The following is a 17,350-nucleotide window of genomic DNA, read 5'->3' as shown; positions in this document are numbered from 1 at the left end:
CAATGAAGGCTCTGTCAGAAAACTCTGGGTGAGCCTACCTTTTTCTACTGGGGTGCCACCATTTATTGTTAGCCATTTATTTTCAAGTTGGGGGAGAGCCATGCTTCTTGGTTTTGGAACAAGATCTATTCTTAAAATCATGAAATTTAAAGATTGTCCTTGGGAATAGTTTTCTGTGCTCCCAAAAGAATACATTCTTGTTCTTTTAAACATTTTAAACATTCAAAGCAGCAAAAGTAATGTGTTGATGTCATCTCTTTTATCCATAGTATGTGTTTCTTTATAGATAAAAAAATGGGATCTGACTTCAGTTCATTAGGCCTCCAAAGAGAATGGTGCAGAAAAGTTTATGAAGTACAGCAGGTGGGGTGCCATTTGGCTACCTCTAACTTTGGATCCACTCTCTCTCATTTACAATTTAATCCATTCCAAACAGGTATCTACCCACCCACCAACCCCCATCTCTAAGTCCATGGAAATTGTGTAGACCACAACTGGTCTCCTTAGTTTTAATGCAGTGGGTGCTGCTGAGGCTCCATCTTTCTTGAAAACAAATCGTTTTGTACAACTAACGATTTGTTCCTTCTGAAACATTCTCTTGACCCCCAGAGTACTACATTCTTTTTTTTTTTTTTTTTTTTTAACATTCTTCTAGTCTTCTCTCATCTCTGTGTCTTCTTTTTCAGTCTCCTTTGTGGCTTTTCTTCTTCTACTTAACTTCTAGATTTAAGAGTGTTCAATGTCTTATGTCCATTCCTTCCGTATTGCTATAGCTTCTCCTTAGCAGAGAAAATAATTTAATCCCAGGCTTCTAGGTGTAACAAATCTGCTGAAGGCTAGCACATTTATATCTTTATTCCAAAAAAGCCCCAGATTTATATATCCAATTGTTTACTTTTTTAAAAAAGATTTTATTTATCTATTTATTCATGAGAGACACACAGAGAGAGGCAGAGACATAGGCAGAGGGAGAAGCAGGCTCCATGCAGGGAGCCCGATGTGGGACTCAATTCTGGGACCTGGGGATCAGGCCTGGAGCCAAAAGCAGATGCTCAACCACTGAGCCACTCAGGGGTCCCTATTGTTTACTTTTTAAATCCACATGGATGTGTAGTAGACAATTCCTGCTTAACATGCCTAAAATGTCATTCTTTCTTCTAGTAACATTTTCATAGCCTAATTTCTTCCTAAGAAGAGATTTTCCTGTGTAAGGTAATTCTATCACCATGGACTTGATTGATTAAACTCATATCCTATGTGTAATTTCTAACTACCTTTTTCTTACATCTTATGTGGAAAATTGTATATGGTCCATTTTTCAAACAACACAAGAAAAACAAATTTTTAGCCTCTCTTGATAGTCTATTAACACAGTAAATGTCCTGAGCTCTCCCTTCCTGAAATTTAAGTCTTCTTTGGTTACCCTCCAGATCATTCAGTAAAGGAATTAAACTAACATGACCTTGTGATGTCTCATCTTAGTCTATAATTGCCTCCTCTAGTTGAATGTCTACCACTTATAGGTCCCAGCATGTTAGGCACTTCATGTATGCTATTTAATTCCATGTAATTAATGTATTTAATTTAATTTTCTCAACAATTTGGAAAGATAGCCTCTTCTCTGTTTTCTAGAAGGGGGAATTGAAGCTTGTAAGGTTACAGAAATAATCCAAGGTCATTTCACTAATAAGAACAGGTATTCAATGATGTCAAAATCATTTTTTTCTCCAGGATCCCATGAAATATATATATATTATATTATTTTATAAATATATATATATTTAAATAGTGTATCTGACAATAGTGTGTGTGTATGTGTATAAAATTTCAAAACTCAAGCAACTATTAGCCACTAGAAAATCAGTTTCAATCTGGCATAGTGTTTGGTGGTGTTTTAGCAGTGACAGTAACATATACAAATTGTGAGGTGAGTAGAAGATTCTAAAGCTGCCTTATTCAAAACTGTAACCACTAGCCACATGTAATTAATTTAAATTAAAATTACAGTAGAATAAAGTTAACTAAAATTTAAATTTAGATTTCACTTCTTCTTTCACACTTACATTTAAGTATTTAAGTACTCAATAGCCATATGTGACTAGTGGCTACTATACTGTATGTTCTCATCATCAGAGAATGATCTATTGGCCAGTGCTGTTATAGACAATTCATGACTAGTGTGTTTCCCCAAATTATTTGAAAAGAAAGTGAAAATTAGTGCTGATGTTGGTCAGCAAGGGCATTGCTAGTGACAAAGGAGATGGAGGCAGGATTTGAGCTGAAGAAAATTGGAAGTGAAAGGTTAATTTAGCTACATAGGTTATTCCAGAGTCCCCAAAAGATAGGCCTGAACTAAAAAGGAAATTATGGAAGAAAGCAAAATATTGTCCAGTTGCAAATTGAATTAGTGATACTTTTTCACAATGCCTTCAGTAATACATGTAAGAGCTTAAGTAATTTGACATAAGCTTAAGAAGATTTACTGACAACAGAGAGAAATAATGCTATAGTCAGAATTTAAAAATAAAAGTATGAGCAGAGCACCTGGGTGGCTCCATAGGTTAAGTGGCTGACTCTTGGTTTTGTCTCAGATCATGATCTCAGTGTCCTGAGATCCAGCCCCTTGTTGGGCTCTGTGCTCAGCAGGGAGTCTGCTTGAGATTCTCTCTCTCCCTCTGTCCTTCCCTCTCACTTGCACATTCTCTCTAAAATAAATAAATAAATCTTAAAAAAAAATTAAAAGTATGAGCAACTGTGCCTCTTAGCAAATGGGCTCTCTTGGCTTTCTTAGAGCTGACATGGTTGAATGAAAACAATGGTTAATTCTAAGACTTATTTATAAAGAGATTCCACTCTATTGGAACCATTTTTAGTGGATTCCTACAAGAGACATAGCTAGAATTGTGAACCTTTGTCCCCTAAATTATTATAAGCCCTATTTCTTGCTCCAACTCTGATATCTTCCCTATTCTGAATCAAAATTAGAGGTGGAAGACTCCATGACTAGATAGTTGTGACCCCAATTCATCTCAGTCATGGGCTGAGATAGAAAGTTCAACCATAACTCAACTCCTGCCAACCAGTAAGTCTCAGACTCTTTTCTACTACCTTTTGCTGGCCCTCCATTTATCATGTTACTAATAAAAACAAAGCAAAAAAAAAAAAAAAGGTAGGTCTAGCCAATCAATATCAAGTGTTACATTGGGTCTAGTGGAAGTAGATCCTTTTCTAGTAGATTTTCATACAAATCTCACCTGTCTTAGGAATTGTGATCCCTATTTGAGAAATATTTTTCTAGATTGGTGGTTTAAAATTTTTATTCTTAACTCACCAAAAATGTAGACATTTAAAATTATCTTCAATATGTAGAAACCTGGATTTCAAATGAAACCCAAGAATTTAGCACAATTTCTTCCATAAACTGAACAATAATATTAAGATCAGATGTTTAGGAAAGAAAGTATGAGATGTGTTTCACAGATTTTCATCTAAAACTATTAAAAATATATTTAACTTTTTAACTATATGAAGTTTTAAACATATGCCAAAGTAGAAGAATGAGATACTTATGTACCCACCACCCAGCTTCAACAATGATCCATGTACTTAATCTTGTTTCATCTAGAGCCCTTCCCTTTATAGTCCTACCTCTCACTGTACTCATTTGATGCAAATCTCAGACATATTTCATCAGAATTCATCTTCAAAGGATAAGGACACTTTGTTTTTTAACATCATGAGCTTCTAGTTGTGACTATAGAAAATATAGGAGAGCATATTAACAGATGCCACATGGGTATCATTGGCAAGATTCCGAATGTTGGAAACTCTACTGGATAAACACTCAGTTTTTGTTTGTATTTAAAAGAAAAAAATTGCAAAGGATAAAATAGGATTATGGATAACCTTAAATTGAGAGAGACTAAGACACACTTTGATTCTAACTAACAATTAGGAGATAATTGGGGAAATTTAAACACTACATTGATATTTGATGATAATAAGTGATATTAAAGAATTACTGCTTTCTTTTTTGTTCTTTCCTTTCTCTTTTTGTCTTAAAGCAGCTACGATAATGGTATAGTGATTATGGGAAGAATTTTTTTTAATTGTTTGCCACAAAAAACAAGAGTAAATCTTATCTAACTGGAAACTTTGGTAACTCAGAATGATTCATAACTTAGGAGTTCTGGGTAACTCCCTTCTTGTGGCAATTTTTATTTTTTGAAAAACAAAAAGAGAAAATGTTACAAAAGGGAAGTGAAATAAGATAAGTAAATCCTGAACTCAAAGGTAAACCCACTGACTCCAGATTACTTCTGTTTTCAGGGGCAAAGCGCCATTGTCTTTTTCAGAATTAAATAACAAAGCAAGGAACCATTAGTCTCTAAACTCCTTTTTTTGCTTCCCTTCCCTTCCCTTGGTTTTGCCTTGCCTTGCCATGCCTTGCCTTGCCTTACCTTTCCTTTTACAAACATATCTATCAAACAATCCTGGGTTCAGCAGAACTTCTCAGCTTTTGCAATTTTTGCCTTGTTAAAAGTACAGGGACCCATTATTTTATGAATCCAGTTCATATGCTCTCCTCTGTCCCACGTGGGTGATGTAGGCCATTGGAAAAGGCACAGAGAAGACTCCTTAGACTTTCCCCCCAGCTTTTCACACCATGCCATATATTTAAATAACAGGCTGAGATGGGAAGTGATGAGTCTCTCAAGGAAATAAATACGGCACACTCATTAGAAGACTCATTAAGAATAAAGTGCAGGAAGGGGGCTCTGAGAAACAGACTCTTATTCTGGTATTTATTAGGACAAAGCACTCTTTTTAATGGGGCACCTGAAATGCTCTCTGCTGCAATCATTATTAGGCATTAGTGCTGTTACTAACTTCTTGGGATCAGCTTTGCCCTTCTCTCTGCCTTGGTAAACAGTTGACAACAATGCCCTTGTGTTCCAGGCTCCTGTGGAGAATTTGTTCTCACTTTCCCTGTCTTTGCTCAGGAGTTCTGAGCTTCTACTCTGTGAGGGCATTTAAAAATTGGACCTCTCTTCCAAGTGTGAATTGAAGGATGTAAGCACATTTTATTGCTCATCTCCTCTCCTGGATGCTTCTTCCCTTCCTCCACATCATGTACATCTCCCCTACTCTCCATTACTCCTTTTCCTTTGGGCAAAGGTTGCCAAACTTTTTCTTTAAAGGGTCAGACAGTACAGATAGTAAATATTTTAGACTTTGTGGTCCATGGGATCTCCCTCAAGACTCTGCTGTTTTAGTGCAAAAGCAGCCATATACTATACGTAAATGAATGGGTGTGGCTGTGTTCCAAGAAAACTTTATTTATAAAAACAAGCGGTGTGCCACATTTGCTCCACAGGCTGCAGTTTGCTGACCCTGGTTCTGAGATCTAAAAAAGAAGTTCCCATTGCACTTATAAGATGAAACTAGGCATGTGGTAATCCCAAACAGTTTTAACTTCGTTTATTCAATAACTCATCAACTTTCAACACCTATTAAAATTTTAATACCCATTATGTGCCAGACTCTGTGCTGGGTACAGAATATCAAAGCATCAAAACAAACAAAAAACCCCAAGTAACTCACAGTCTTGTGAATAGTCTAGCAGAAGGGCGAACAACTACACTGTGATATATTTGATGTTATAATGGACGCATAGGCATTTGAGATCACAAGGTAAGGGAATTTAAAAGCATCTCTTGAGCATTTGAGTGTCACCGCAGGCCTTCCAGAAAGGAGACCATGGGAGGGGAAGAAAGAATGATTAGAAGAAAAGGGGGCTTGGGGAGGTGGGAAAGTCTGGAGCTTCTGAGTATGATCGGAGGGCTTCTGAAGGATCCCTTTGTCCTGAAACACCATCCTCATCTACCTTCTGTAGGATCTAAAATTATACAAATGGAGATTTTATTCCTTTAGGTTGGATATTACCATCTCTGGGTAAGGCATTTTAAAATGCAAACAGTCCCAGGAAGAATGACACACTATGTCAATCATAACCTGGTTGGAAAGAGGATATAAATCTGATAGGGACTCAGGAGAACAGAGACCCCTGAAACGGACAGCAGGAGGAGGCTTTTCAGATAAGGGAAGGACTATAGAACTGGGATGTAGAGCGTAAAGGACAAAGATGAACTTGCCTACTTCTCAATATCGCCCAGGGCAGCGTGAAACGTAATAAGGTGGATGAGGACAGGGCATAAAATAGCAACTGATTCATAAACATGGGGAGGAGAAGTGTGTCTTTTTCAGACTCAATGGAATTTTTACTGCCTAACGTTTCCAGAGCCAATTTGTAAAGCTGTCTGGGAGTGTTCAGTGTGTGCAAGGCAGACACAGAAAGGGGAGGGGGACAATTAGGAGGCTAAAGATGCTTCAGACCCAGGATGGGCTGCAAGTGACAACAGAATGAGCCCCATCCCCCCCTTACTTCTGGCAGCTCTTATTCTTCTCCCAGCAAGCCCCTGCTTGCTGCTTTGTCTTTTGAATGCAAAAGGAAAGTGCCTGGGTGAATAAACAAGAGCTTTCTTTCTCAAGGAGATACAGTGCCCAGTCTCTTTGGGCTTGCTGTGTGTTCCTGTGTGATGCCCATTGATTGGGAGCTGGTGAGAGATCGGAGGGCATGGTGTGTGGGTGATGACAAAGCAGCCACTCTGGGACCACAGAATGGAACTCCTCAGGAGTCGTCCTACTTCTGGTATGGTCGTGTGAACTGCAGAAAGACACTTCTGAAGCCAATTCCTGCCTGGATAAAGGCAAAAAATGAACAAACAAAGAAAAACCCCCAACACACACACACACACACACACACACACACACACACACCAGAAAACTTTCAAGGATTTCTTGATTGACTCATGCATGAAATATTAACTATTCATTCGTGCGTTCAGCATTTATTGCAGACCTACTTTGCGTGAAGGTTCTGATCAGGTGCCCGGGAGATTCAAAGGCACATGCATGAATGATTAGAACACAAGAGAGGTACGTGGGGGGGAGAGAGAAGTTATTATCTGAATATAAAGGAAGGAAATAGAATGTCTTCCATTCCTCAGCTGTGGAAGCAACCCGAGACTGTAAAGTTTTGAAAGAGTTTATATAATAATCCAGTGTGTCCATCAGGTGACATGGGGGACATCATACAGGGAACAGTGTGAACAAGCCCTGATTGGAACTTGGAATGTAAGGTACTAAAGGACCGTGAAACCACAGCCTGCTACATAATTTGCCTGGCCCGGTACAAAATGAAAAGGTAGGACTTCTTGTTCAAAAATCAGGAAAAAGCGTGCCCTTACTTCATACTAAATACTAAAAATGTGGACATGTTTCTTTCTTCCATGTTCTCTTTCTTGTCCTGTCTTTGTTTCAATGTCCTGTTCCTGGGGTCCAGGGATACCAGCTGGGTGACTATACTCCTCACAGACACCTAGGGTCCTGTCCCATGGCTCAGCATGTGAACACATGGCCCCTGCCGGGTACCTGGTTGTACCAGCCACCTGACTGATGCATGCTGCTCCAGCTGGGTCCCATAGGCCAGCCGCCCTGTGCATGTGCAATCTCAAAGGATTGCAGCTGCTGTGCTGGAACATACTCAGTACCTGGATGGAGTTAAATGAGAAGTTGGGTGAGGGCCAGGAGGAAAAATCTGGGTGGGACCCTGGGTGTCAGGAAATGGGAGTGGCAGTGGCCACTGGTCAGAAACAGGAAAGCAAGACAAGTTGGCACCAAGAGGCAGGAGAGTAGGTAGGTGGCAGGGAATCTTTTTCCTGGAGGCAGCATAAGGAGGGACTATCTATGAGGGGAGGCTTCAAGCTGTGGGACATGTTTTAGTGTCCTACTGGGCTTCAGTTACAAAACACAGATTCAAAATTAACATTATCAAGAGTTTCAAGATGATGACTGCAGAGCATTACACACCAAGTGTGATCCTTCCTAGTGCGGGGGTCTCTGTATGACTGCCCTGGTGTCTCCCTACTGACTTGTTGAAACCTACTCCATTGTACTGTGTCCAGCCTGGCAAAGAGAGGAGTTGAAGAGGGTGGTGTTTGCAAGGAACCTAGAAAGAAAGGCAGTTAGAAAATAAACATGGGCAGTGTTTCCCAGCACTGATCAGAGGACAGTGAGGTTGATATTTAGGACACTAAAGGGATGGGATCAGTCATGGGCAAGTGTTTTTCTTTCTCCTTCACCAAGACCTGGGTGAGGTGGTCCTCCCTCAGATTACACACACGTTTTAGAAGAAATTGCTAATTGTTTTAAATATCCATTCTCTTTTTCCCGTATATTTACAGTATTTTTTGCTGCCACAGATGGTCATCTAGAATAAAGGTGACATTTTCTCAGCTCCTGTGCATGCAACCCCATGGGACCATGTGACTAAGTGGTGGTCATTGGGAGGTGAATGAGAATGTTCATATAGCAGCTTCCAGGCACATTCCTTAAAGCAGAGCCATGCATGCTGTTCATGTCCTCTGTTCTCCTTCCCATCTTCCTGTATGTGGCCTGGGCTATGGGTGGACCAACAACTTCTTAGACCAGTAAAACACAGACCACCCAGGATAGTGGGGGGATGTGTTGAAAGAGCTGGAGTCCCAGGACTTCATGGGGCAGAGCTTCTGGCCAGAACTTGAACTACCTATCCTGTGACAGTATACATTTTAAGTGGGAGAGAAAATAAATTATCTTGTGTAGCCTTCATATTAGGTTTCTTTTTTAAAAATATTTTATTTATTCATGAGAGACGAGAGAGAGAGAGAGGCAGAGACACAGGCAGAGGGAGAAGAAGGCTCTATACAGGGAGCCCGACATGGGACTCAATCCCAGGTCTCCAGGATCACACCCTGGGCTGAAGGCAGCGCTAAACCACTAAGCCACCCAGACTGCCCCATATTAGGTTTCTTATAGCTGAACCTAATCCCAACCGATGTGCCAAGCAAATTCACCTGGCTTTGCACAAGCTCTGGAGAAAGTACACCTATTATAAGTTAACGAGTAGCACTGGAGTTTACATGTGATATATCTTATATGAATTTTGCCAGCCTGAGTTAGCATTTCTAGGTCAATCAACTCGGATAAAATGTCATTTCTAGGTCTGAAAAGCAGAGGCCTATATCATGGATCTTTGTCAAACTCCACAGCAATGTCTTCATCCCACCAAACAGAGTTATGTGGTCAGCTAGCACTTTGGTTTTCTGGCATATATGGGTACATGCAGATACAATAGACATAATATAGCCCCAGTGCTCTGAAAATGCAGGAAAGGGAGACACCATTGCAGCTGGTTCTTTTGAGATAAGCAGAATTAAGGGAAACAGAATATAGAGAAACATGTAGAACTGCTATATGATGAGCAAAGTTAGGTTTTATCGGACAAATATTCATTGAATACCTACTATGTATCATGCTTTGTGCTAGAAGCTTGGGGAATATCAATGAGCAAAACAAAGATCTTTGACCCCATGGAGGTCAGAGGCTGGTGGGAGAGACAGTCAGTAGAGATAAAATGTGATGCATAATTAGCAAACATAATATAAAGGAGATAAGGACTGTTTTTTTAATTTTTTAAGATTTTATTTATTTATTTTTGAGAAGATATAGAGAAAGAGGCAAAGACATAAGCAGAGGGAGAAGCAGGCTCCTTAAAGGGAGTCCGAGGCAGAACTCGATCCCAGGACTCCAGGATCATTCTCTGAGCCAAAGGCAGATGCTCAATCACTGAGCCACCCAGGCATCCAGGACTATGTTGGAAAGAAAGAAAGAAGAAGAAAGAAAGAAAGAGAGAAAGAAAGAAAGAAAGAAAGAAAGAAAGAAAGAAAGAAAGGAAGGAAGGAAGGAAGGAAGGAAGGAAGGAAGGAAGGAAGGAAGGAAGGAAAGAAAGAAAGAAAGAAAGAAAGAAAGAAAGAAAGAAAGAAAGAAAGAAAGAAAGAAAGAAAGAAAAGAGAAAGAAAGAAAAGAAAGAAAAGAAAAGAAAAGAAAGAAAAGAAAAGAAAAGAAAAAGGAATAAAGGAAAGAAAGAAAATAGAGTAGGAGGAAGTAGAGTAGGTGAGGACCCAGAGTCTCTCTTCTGGCCAGTGCAAACACACCCCCAGCTGGCTGCGCCCTTCTCAAGAGCCCCATCTGGCAGCCAGTGCAGCTGCCTTGCACTGATACACCTAGGAGCAGGTGAGAAGGCTGGGATCTAGAGCACAATGCAGGGAGCATAGGTAGGAGAACAGAGTCCATCTATCATAACTGGCAGGAACATACAATATGAAGATAGGCATGCTGGTTAGGTCCAGCAGTTCCAGTTGCTTCACTGATCTCTAACGAAGGAGGGGCAACATCACCCTCCTAGAGAGGGAAGAGAGGATGATATATGGGAGACTGAGAATGAGGAAGTGGTCTGAAGTAGTCCAGTTAGAGGGTGACCAAGTGAATGGATCAGGCCATATTCTGTGCTAGCGTGGTTGCATGGATGCTCACCTGAGGTTCATGATCATGAATTCACATCAGGATGGTGGATGTGGTCCACCACAGGACGTCAGCATGCCTGGGCAGAGGGTACCATTTCTCAACGTGAGTGTGATGCAGTGAGCGTGGATGAGGGCATGCAGGGTGTGTGCAAGGAACTGATGATGAGATGTGGCTAAGGAATTTAAATGGAATAAGGAAGTAAGTGAAGATAGCAAGAGGGGAGTGGGTGAAGGGGATGGGAAAATCAGATAATAAAAAGGGGTGACTAGCAAGACTAAGGATGAGACAGTGAAGAGGTCAATGGTTGCCAAGGATCTGGGTTGAGGGAGGAAGGGATGAATACAGGGGATTGAAACTCTTCACTTTGATATAGCAATGGTGGATACATGACACTATATATTTGTTAAAACCCTAGAATGTGCATCCCCCAAAGTGAACTCTAATGAAACTATGGATTTTGGTTAATAATAATGCCTTAATATTGGTTCATCAATTACAACAGACCACAATTATGCGAGGTATTAATAACAGCAAAACTTGGGTGGTGTGTAAGTGGCTGTATAGGAACTCTGCAATTTTTACTCCATTTTCTTCTCTAAATCTATAGTGCTTTAAGAAAAAAGCTACTAATCTCTCCTCTCCTATGCTCCTCTGTTTTGTTTCTTAAAATCCACATATGAATGAGATCATATGATAATTGTCTTTCTCTGATTGACTTATTTTGCTTAGCATAATATCTTCTAGTTCCGTCCACGTCATTGTAAATGGCAAGATTTCATTTTTTTTTTTTTGATGGCTAAGTAGAGGAAAAAATAAAACGAGACAAAAATCAGAGAGGGAGACAAACTATAAGAGACTCTTAATCATAGGAAATAAACAGGGTTGCTGGAGGGGAGGAGAGTGGGGGACGGGATAACTGGGTGATGTGCATTAAGGAGGGCACGTGATGGAATGAACACTAGATATTATGACTGATGAATCACTGACCTCTACCTCTACCTCTGAAACCAATGATATATGTTAATTAACTGAATTTAAATAAAATAGAAAAATGTAAAAAATGAAAGGATAAAAAAACTATTAATTTTTTAAATGTTAAGACTTAACATAATTCTCCATGAGACTAGTTTTTTTTTTTTAAGCAATTTTCTTCATCTCCTGAAGAAAGAAAACAGTGCTAGGCTTCTATTTAGATAATCAGTATTAGTTAAATACAATTATGTTAAATCCAAAGTCACTTCCTCTAGATCAAAAAATGAAGAGTCATAAAGTAGACAATACATAAGTTAAAAAAGAAGCATTTTTTAAAAATTTACTTTTGGGGTTACAAAGGTCACACAATTTATTGGTACCCAAATTGGAAAAACAATATAATTTTATTCAGGAATAGCAAGGGAGGCAATGATCTTGAAAGAGGAAGCTATGCTTATGCTAGAGGAGAAGCACTTTGACACCTTCCCCACCACCCCTCTCTTGTGAGACCAGGAGAAGGAGGTAGGAGAATGGTGAGCCCATCTATTACAACTGTTAGGAACGTAAAGTATGAAGATATGCACACTGGTTAGGAGCAGCAGTTCTAATTGCTCTATCCATAAGATAGAGACATGGATCATAATAATTTTTCTTACATTTAGAAGGTCTACCAGAGTCATGTGATTATCGAACTCCACAGTTCCTTGGTGAGTAGCATACATAGCAGTTTTGACGAACACTATATGTGCTTTTTCCCTTTTTTGAGAAATTAAAGGTGAGCTTGTTTTACATGTACAGTGAGGCTGGTTTAAACATCTTGCATAACAAGGGCTCTCAGTGCTACATTCTGTGAAACTCTTACCTCACTTTAAATGAAAAAGCCAAGGTACGGTCATAGTAGCAAATGGACTAACATAAATAGACTACAAATTAGGCGCTTGGGTGGCTTGTCCTTAAGCATCTGACTGGTGATTTCAGTGCAGGTCATAATCTCAGGGTCATAAAATGGAGCCCTGAGTCAGGCTCCAGGCTCAGTGGGGAGTCGGCTTGAGATTTTCTCTCTCCCTCTCCCTCTGCATGTGCTCTCTATAATAGATAAATAAATAAACAAACAAACAAATAAATAAATAAAATCTTTAAAAATAAATGGATAAATAGACTTTAAATGGACTTTATATAGGAAACAATTGCAAACGTGGTCCTTAAGTGGCCAAAGTACATTAAAAGTATATTGAATGAAGTTACTCTAACTGATTAGTTTTAGGTATAATTAACTTGTTCTTTCATAAAACTGTTAGAAAATATTTTCTCGAGCATTTGGCCATTGATTAAGAAATCATTGTATTTCAAAAATTAAATGGAGGAGATGATAAATAAATTAATAGTGACATTAGATGCATATTAAGTTATCTCTGCTGTCCACACATGCAGGCACATTAGCACAGACTCATCATTCAATTAATTGCCTTTTGCTACAGTGAACCTCTAATCTCGGAAATGCAACGATCATACACATAGAAAACCAGATAAGCGATTTGGGTCACATTTTAGAAATAAGAAATCAGGTTTTCACTACCAATGCATATGGGATCTCTCTTTGAGTGACCAGTAGATTGTTTTTTTATTAAATACTTTCAACTCTTGCCATGTATTCATGTATTCTGAAGGAACACAGCAATGAGGTAAAAAAAAAAAAAATTTACCAGAGAGAATTTTATTCCTTGTTTGTTTCTTTTAGATTAAAAATCCATTGGGATGAAGGAAGAGACAAAAGATCACCAATTCAGTCTTGCTAAGATTGGGTCTAGGTTTCTTACATGCTTTAGAATGGGAATTTGTCCAATTTCCTTTGTGATGTGGTATTTCAGGACATAGCCCAAAGTCTATTAATCCTTATGTATGTCTCATCTCAGTTCCCCCTGCTATTTAGCTCATCTATTCTTTTCTGATTATTAGAGGTAGAGGGTAGGCTTGCACCAATCTCTAAGTGAGAATCTTGATGTATTTGAAGATTTGTTATTAATTCCCTATTCACTTTTCTTCTTCTGGTCCAATAACTCTTACTTTTTACTGTTGGTTTTGAAAATTTTAATCGTTTTCATGGCTTGCTTTATGTTGGCTGTCTGGCTTCTGTGTCTTTATTGTGACATTTAAAATTAGACTTGAGTTTAGTGGAATGCTAAAAATCTAGTTTCAATGTACTTTAGATATTTTTAAACAACAGAACAACACTGGTTAGGGTAGATATCATTCTAATGGCTTCCAAACCCCCGCTTTGCTGTGGTGCTATTTTTTTCAATCATTGACAATTCCTCATATTTCATTTTTTGTCTTCTATTTTTATGTGTATTTATTCCAAAATTACTAAAAGACACTCAGAACCATTGCTTTTGGAAAATCACATATAATGCAAACAGCTCTAGAATTGTGAAATTTAGTGGACAAGCTCCTTCTTTCAACGTTATATCTTTGCAGAAAATATGAAAGCGAGTCCCAAAACTTTATTTGTAATGGCATCTTTACAGCATGTTGGAAGCAATTATAGAAATGCAGATGCATCTTTTTTGTCACATTCATTCAGTCAACAAATAATAATATTTTTTAAGCAGCAATGCCTTGTTTTTATCAACAAATAATTATTAAGTGCATCTTATGTATCAAGCAGAGATCAAGACAGACACTGTCCCTTTATCAGATGGCTTTCTCAGAAGTGTACTGGAAAATCTTCCTACAATTTTGGTCATATTCCAGATTTAAAAGATCACAATGTAAAGAGAAGCTTGGTGACTCTTTTGGTAAGGGGAAGACTCCCCTTTTAAAGTGATGTGTATGAACTAGTTTTTATAAAATTAATGTTGTTTCCAGCTAGACAGAGAGCACAGGGTGTCAGGACACAGTGTCTTAGATTTTCATTTACAGGTTCTAGAGGTCTTTCAGGCACAGAATTGCTGTTGATCACACACTATAACTTGCAGGACAGTAGACTTTAGTGTCATGTGTATAAATCTAGTGGAAGCTGTGGGTCTCATTGCAGAAAAAAAAAAACACAAAAAAACGCAAAAAAAAAAATGCACTTAGGATCTCAGAAGCACCTGTACTCCCTAAAACCCATTTATGGACTCTAGGGTAAAGATTACTGACAACTCAAAGTCTTTATACTTAATCCATGTTCCCATGATGCCAATGGAAGGTTGGGGGCTGCTAATAGTCCAAAATAAGGCTTCAAGGGCGAGTATGGGATTTCTGTAATAAGGGGAGATAAATAACCTCACAGAAATAAAGGAAATCCATTTTATCTTCCTTCACCCATTAAATGGTAAGATGGGAGAATGAATGAGGACCAGAATGGGGCCCAGGAGAATGTGTCACACAGCTGGATATTCCATCTTGTTTCTAATCAAAGTTTGGAGCTAGAGGGACTTTGAGGTTAATATATTAATTCTAACTGGGCATCAGGTCTTCCATTCATTGATCAGATATTCACTGAGTGGCTACAAGGTGCCAACGCTTGGGAATACCTAGTATCTGGTCTCATAGAGCTCATTTATCCACACTTGTAACTCACTGGGGTAGTGGCGGAAGAAAGCTGCTTAGAAGCACCATTGGGCCTGATCTTGGACAGCTGTGGCATGACCAGCAGAAATACTCAATAAGTATTGGCTGATTGATTAGTCTATTACTTCCCCTGGCGAGTTAGTTTTGTTGCAGAATCAGAGAACAGCTGGGGTTAATAAAAGAAAAGTTTAGTTTTGAGAGGGGCACAAAGCTACATATACTAATTATAATAAAATATTAAAAATCTACTTAGGGTAACATAGTTATGAACATGAAGTGCATACTAATGTGAGATTCATTTTGATGTAAAGCGTTTTCAAAATCAGCTATCTATCCTCAGAGTGGCCAAAATAGCAGTCCAGAGACGGACAAGGAGCATTTCAAATTCAGCAGTATGCTCTTATTGGCCCAGGGATGGCAATAACACAAGGAGCAGCTGGTAAGAATCTGAGTCTATTCTGACTAGATCATGCTGCCTGAGAGTCTAATTTTGCTTTAAAAATGGTCTAATTTTGCTCACAGTGGAAAAAGTGGTATATTCCTTTAGTGTCAACAGACCAGATTGCATCTCCAGTTTGTTTGATGGGGGAACTTGGTTCGGTTCCCAGATATGGCTCTCCTTCATGGATCATTGAATTACGCTAAGTGTTTTGAACAAAGTCAATTTCAATACATGCTGCTTTCTACCCAAACCTTGGAATTTCTCTTCATACCAAAGTTCCAAGAGCTCGTGTTTGTAGGAAGAGAATATCCTGCCAGTACAAGTCACTTCAGCTTTAGTTGTCAGCTTCTTCAGCCTGAATAGGTAAACCCGAAGTACCCTTCAGGATTTAACAGTTGAGTATTTTTATGGGGAGTCGTAGATGCTTCAATATTCTGAAATTTATGCAAAAGTATGTGTGCAATTGATGTACAAACCAGGGCTTAAAAATATTAGGCTCTTTCTGTCCAAAAATATCCCCAATTTGGGTATTTTGTGTTTTTCGCTTTCAATGAAGGGACTTCTGATATTTTCTTGTTTATGTTCCTTTTTTTCTTCAGGAAAAAGCAATATGCGAAAGAGCTTATTACTTCATCAGTATTTTTTTTTCTTTGACGGTATTTCCAACGGAGGGCCCATTACCTATTTCTAATTCACTTAGTTTCAAACTCTCTGGTCCTAAGTAATGAGCCATGAAGGAGACGGGGTTGGAGAGTGACTTGGGGAAGGATTTGCAGCCTCATGGGGAGGTGGGCGGGGCTGGGTCCCTCTCTGAATAAGAAGCCCTTTCCTCCCAGCATGTGTTCCCTCACACAACTGCCTGTAGCAATGACAAATCCAGGAACTTTGCTCCAAGCAGACCGTTTTCCACTGAAAACCCAAGTTTCCTAAAAATGAACCCGGAAAACTGCAGATGATATATCTGTCCCTGTAATACATAGCCTGGGAGTGTGAGGCTGCAGGAGGAGGATGGGGAGGATTGATGAGCAGCTCTATTTATGTTCTACTGATGGGCTAATCTCACACACACCTGGATGTGATCTGAGTTCTTGCCCACACAAAGGGATCTTGGCGTTGGCTCTGGTGCTAACAAGTACAAACTGAGCTCAGACTTCAGTTTAGCTGGAATGTGCAGGTGTCCTACCTGGATTCTCATGGAGAACCAGCTGGGATCTCCCCAAATTGGCAACCAGTCTTATGTGGGTGGGATGGGGAGTATGGTAGGAAAGGGATGATAATTTGGAAAGGGAGCCCCATGGGAGAATTTTAAGGAACAGAGCATTCCACTTTTCTTTTCCTATTTTTTTCATTATATCCCATCTGGTCTCCAGATTTCTGGTCCTTTCACTCTTCTCTTTAATTTTTAAGAGTCCATGAAATTGTGGCACTTAACTTTATTGTGTAATGAATGAAGGTTTTCAAAGAATGAGCTATTTGCTTCACTTGGTGTCATCCAAAATGGGTGGTTTCTTCTATGTAATACCTGGAGGTAGGATTTTGCTCAATCCTGTTTCTGAAATCCATTGTATATTTTTAGGCTTCTTTTTGGAATTTCTAGTTGGACAGGACACACACAGGGGGAGAAAGCCTGCAAACCAGCCTTAATGCTGGTGGAAAGGCTTTGGCATGTGATAAAAAGCCTACCTCATCGTGCTCACTTTGCTGTGCTGGCTGTTCTCTGATGACTTCTTTGGATTGAATAAAGCCAGCTACAGAAGTGGGTGAAGCTATCCCTCACACTGACATTTAATTTACCTAGGAGTACAATAATCTGAGAAAGCATCAAATACTTGAAAATTTTGCTTCAGTGAGCAGAAGCTAAGTGTTTATACCATATTGAAAAGTGATAGTTTTCTTCAGAATTTAAAGTATAAA

The 17,350-nt window shown here is 39.1% G+C and overlaps 1 long non-coding RNA gene across 1 annotated transcript in view; it reads left to right on the top strand.

The window, feature by feature from the left end:
* Positions 1–17,350, top strand: part of LOC140626419 (uncharacterized) — an 83,912-nt gene that overhangs the window by 64,570 nt on the left and 1,992 nt on the right. The gene's annotated exons all lie outside the window — the stretch shown is intronic.

The sequence above is a fragment of the Canis lupus genome, chromosome 37 (genome assembly GCF_048164855.1).
Source record: "Canis lupus baileyi chromosome 37, mCanLup2.hap1, whole genome shotgun sequence".
NCBI classification, from domain to species: domain Eukaryota; kingdom Metazoa; phylum Chordata; class Mammalia; order Carnivora; family Canidae; genus Canis; species Canis lupus.
This window is presented reverse-complemented; position numbering and strand designations above follow the sequence as displayed.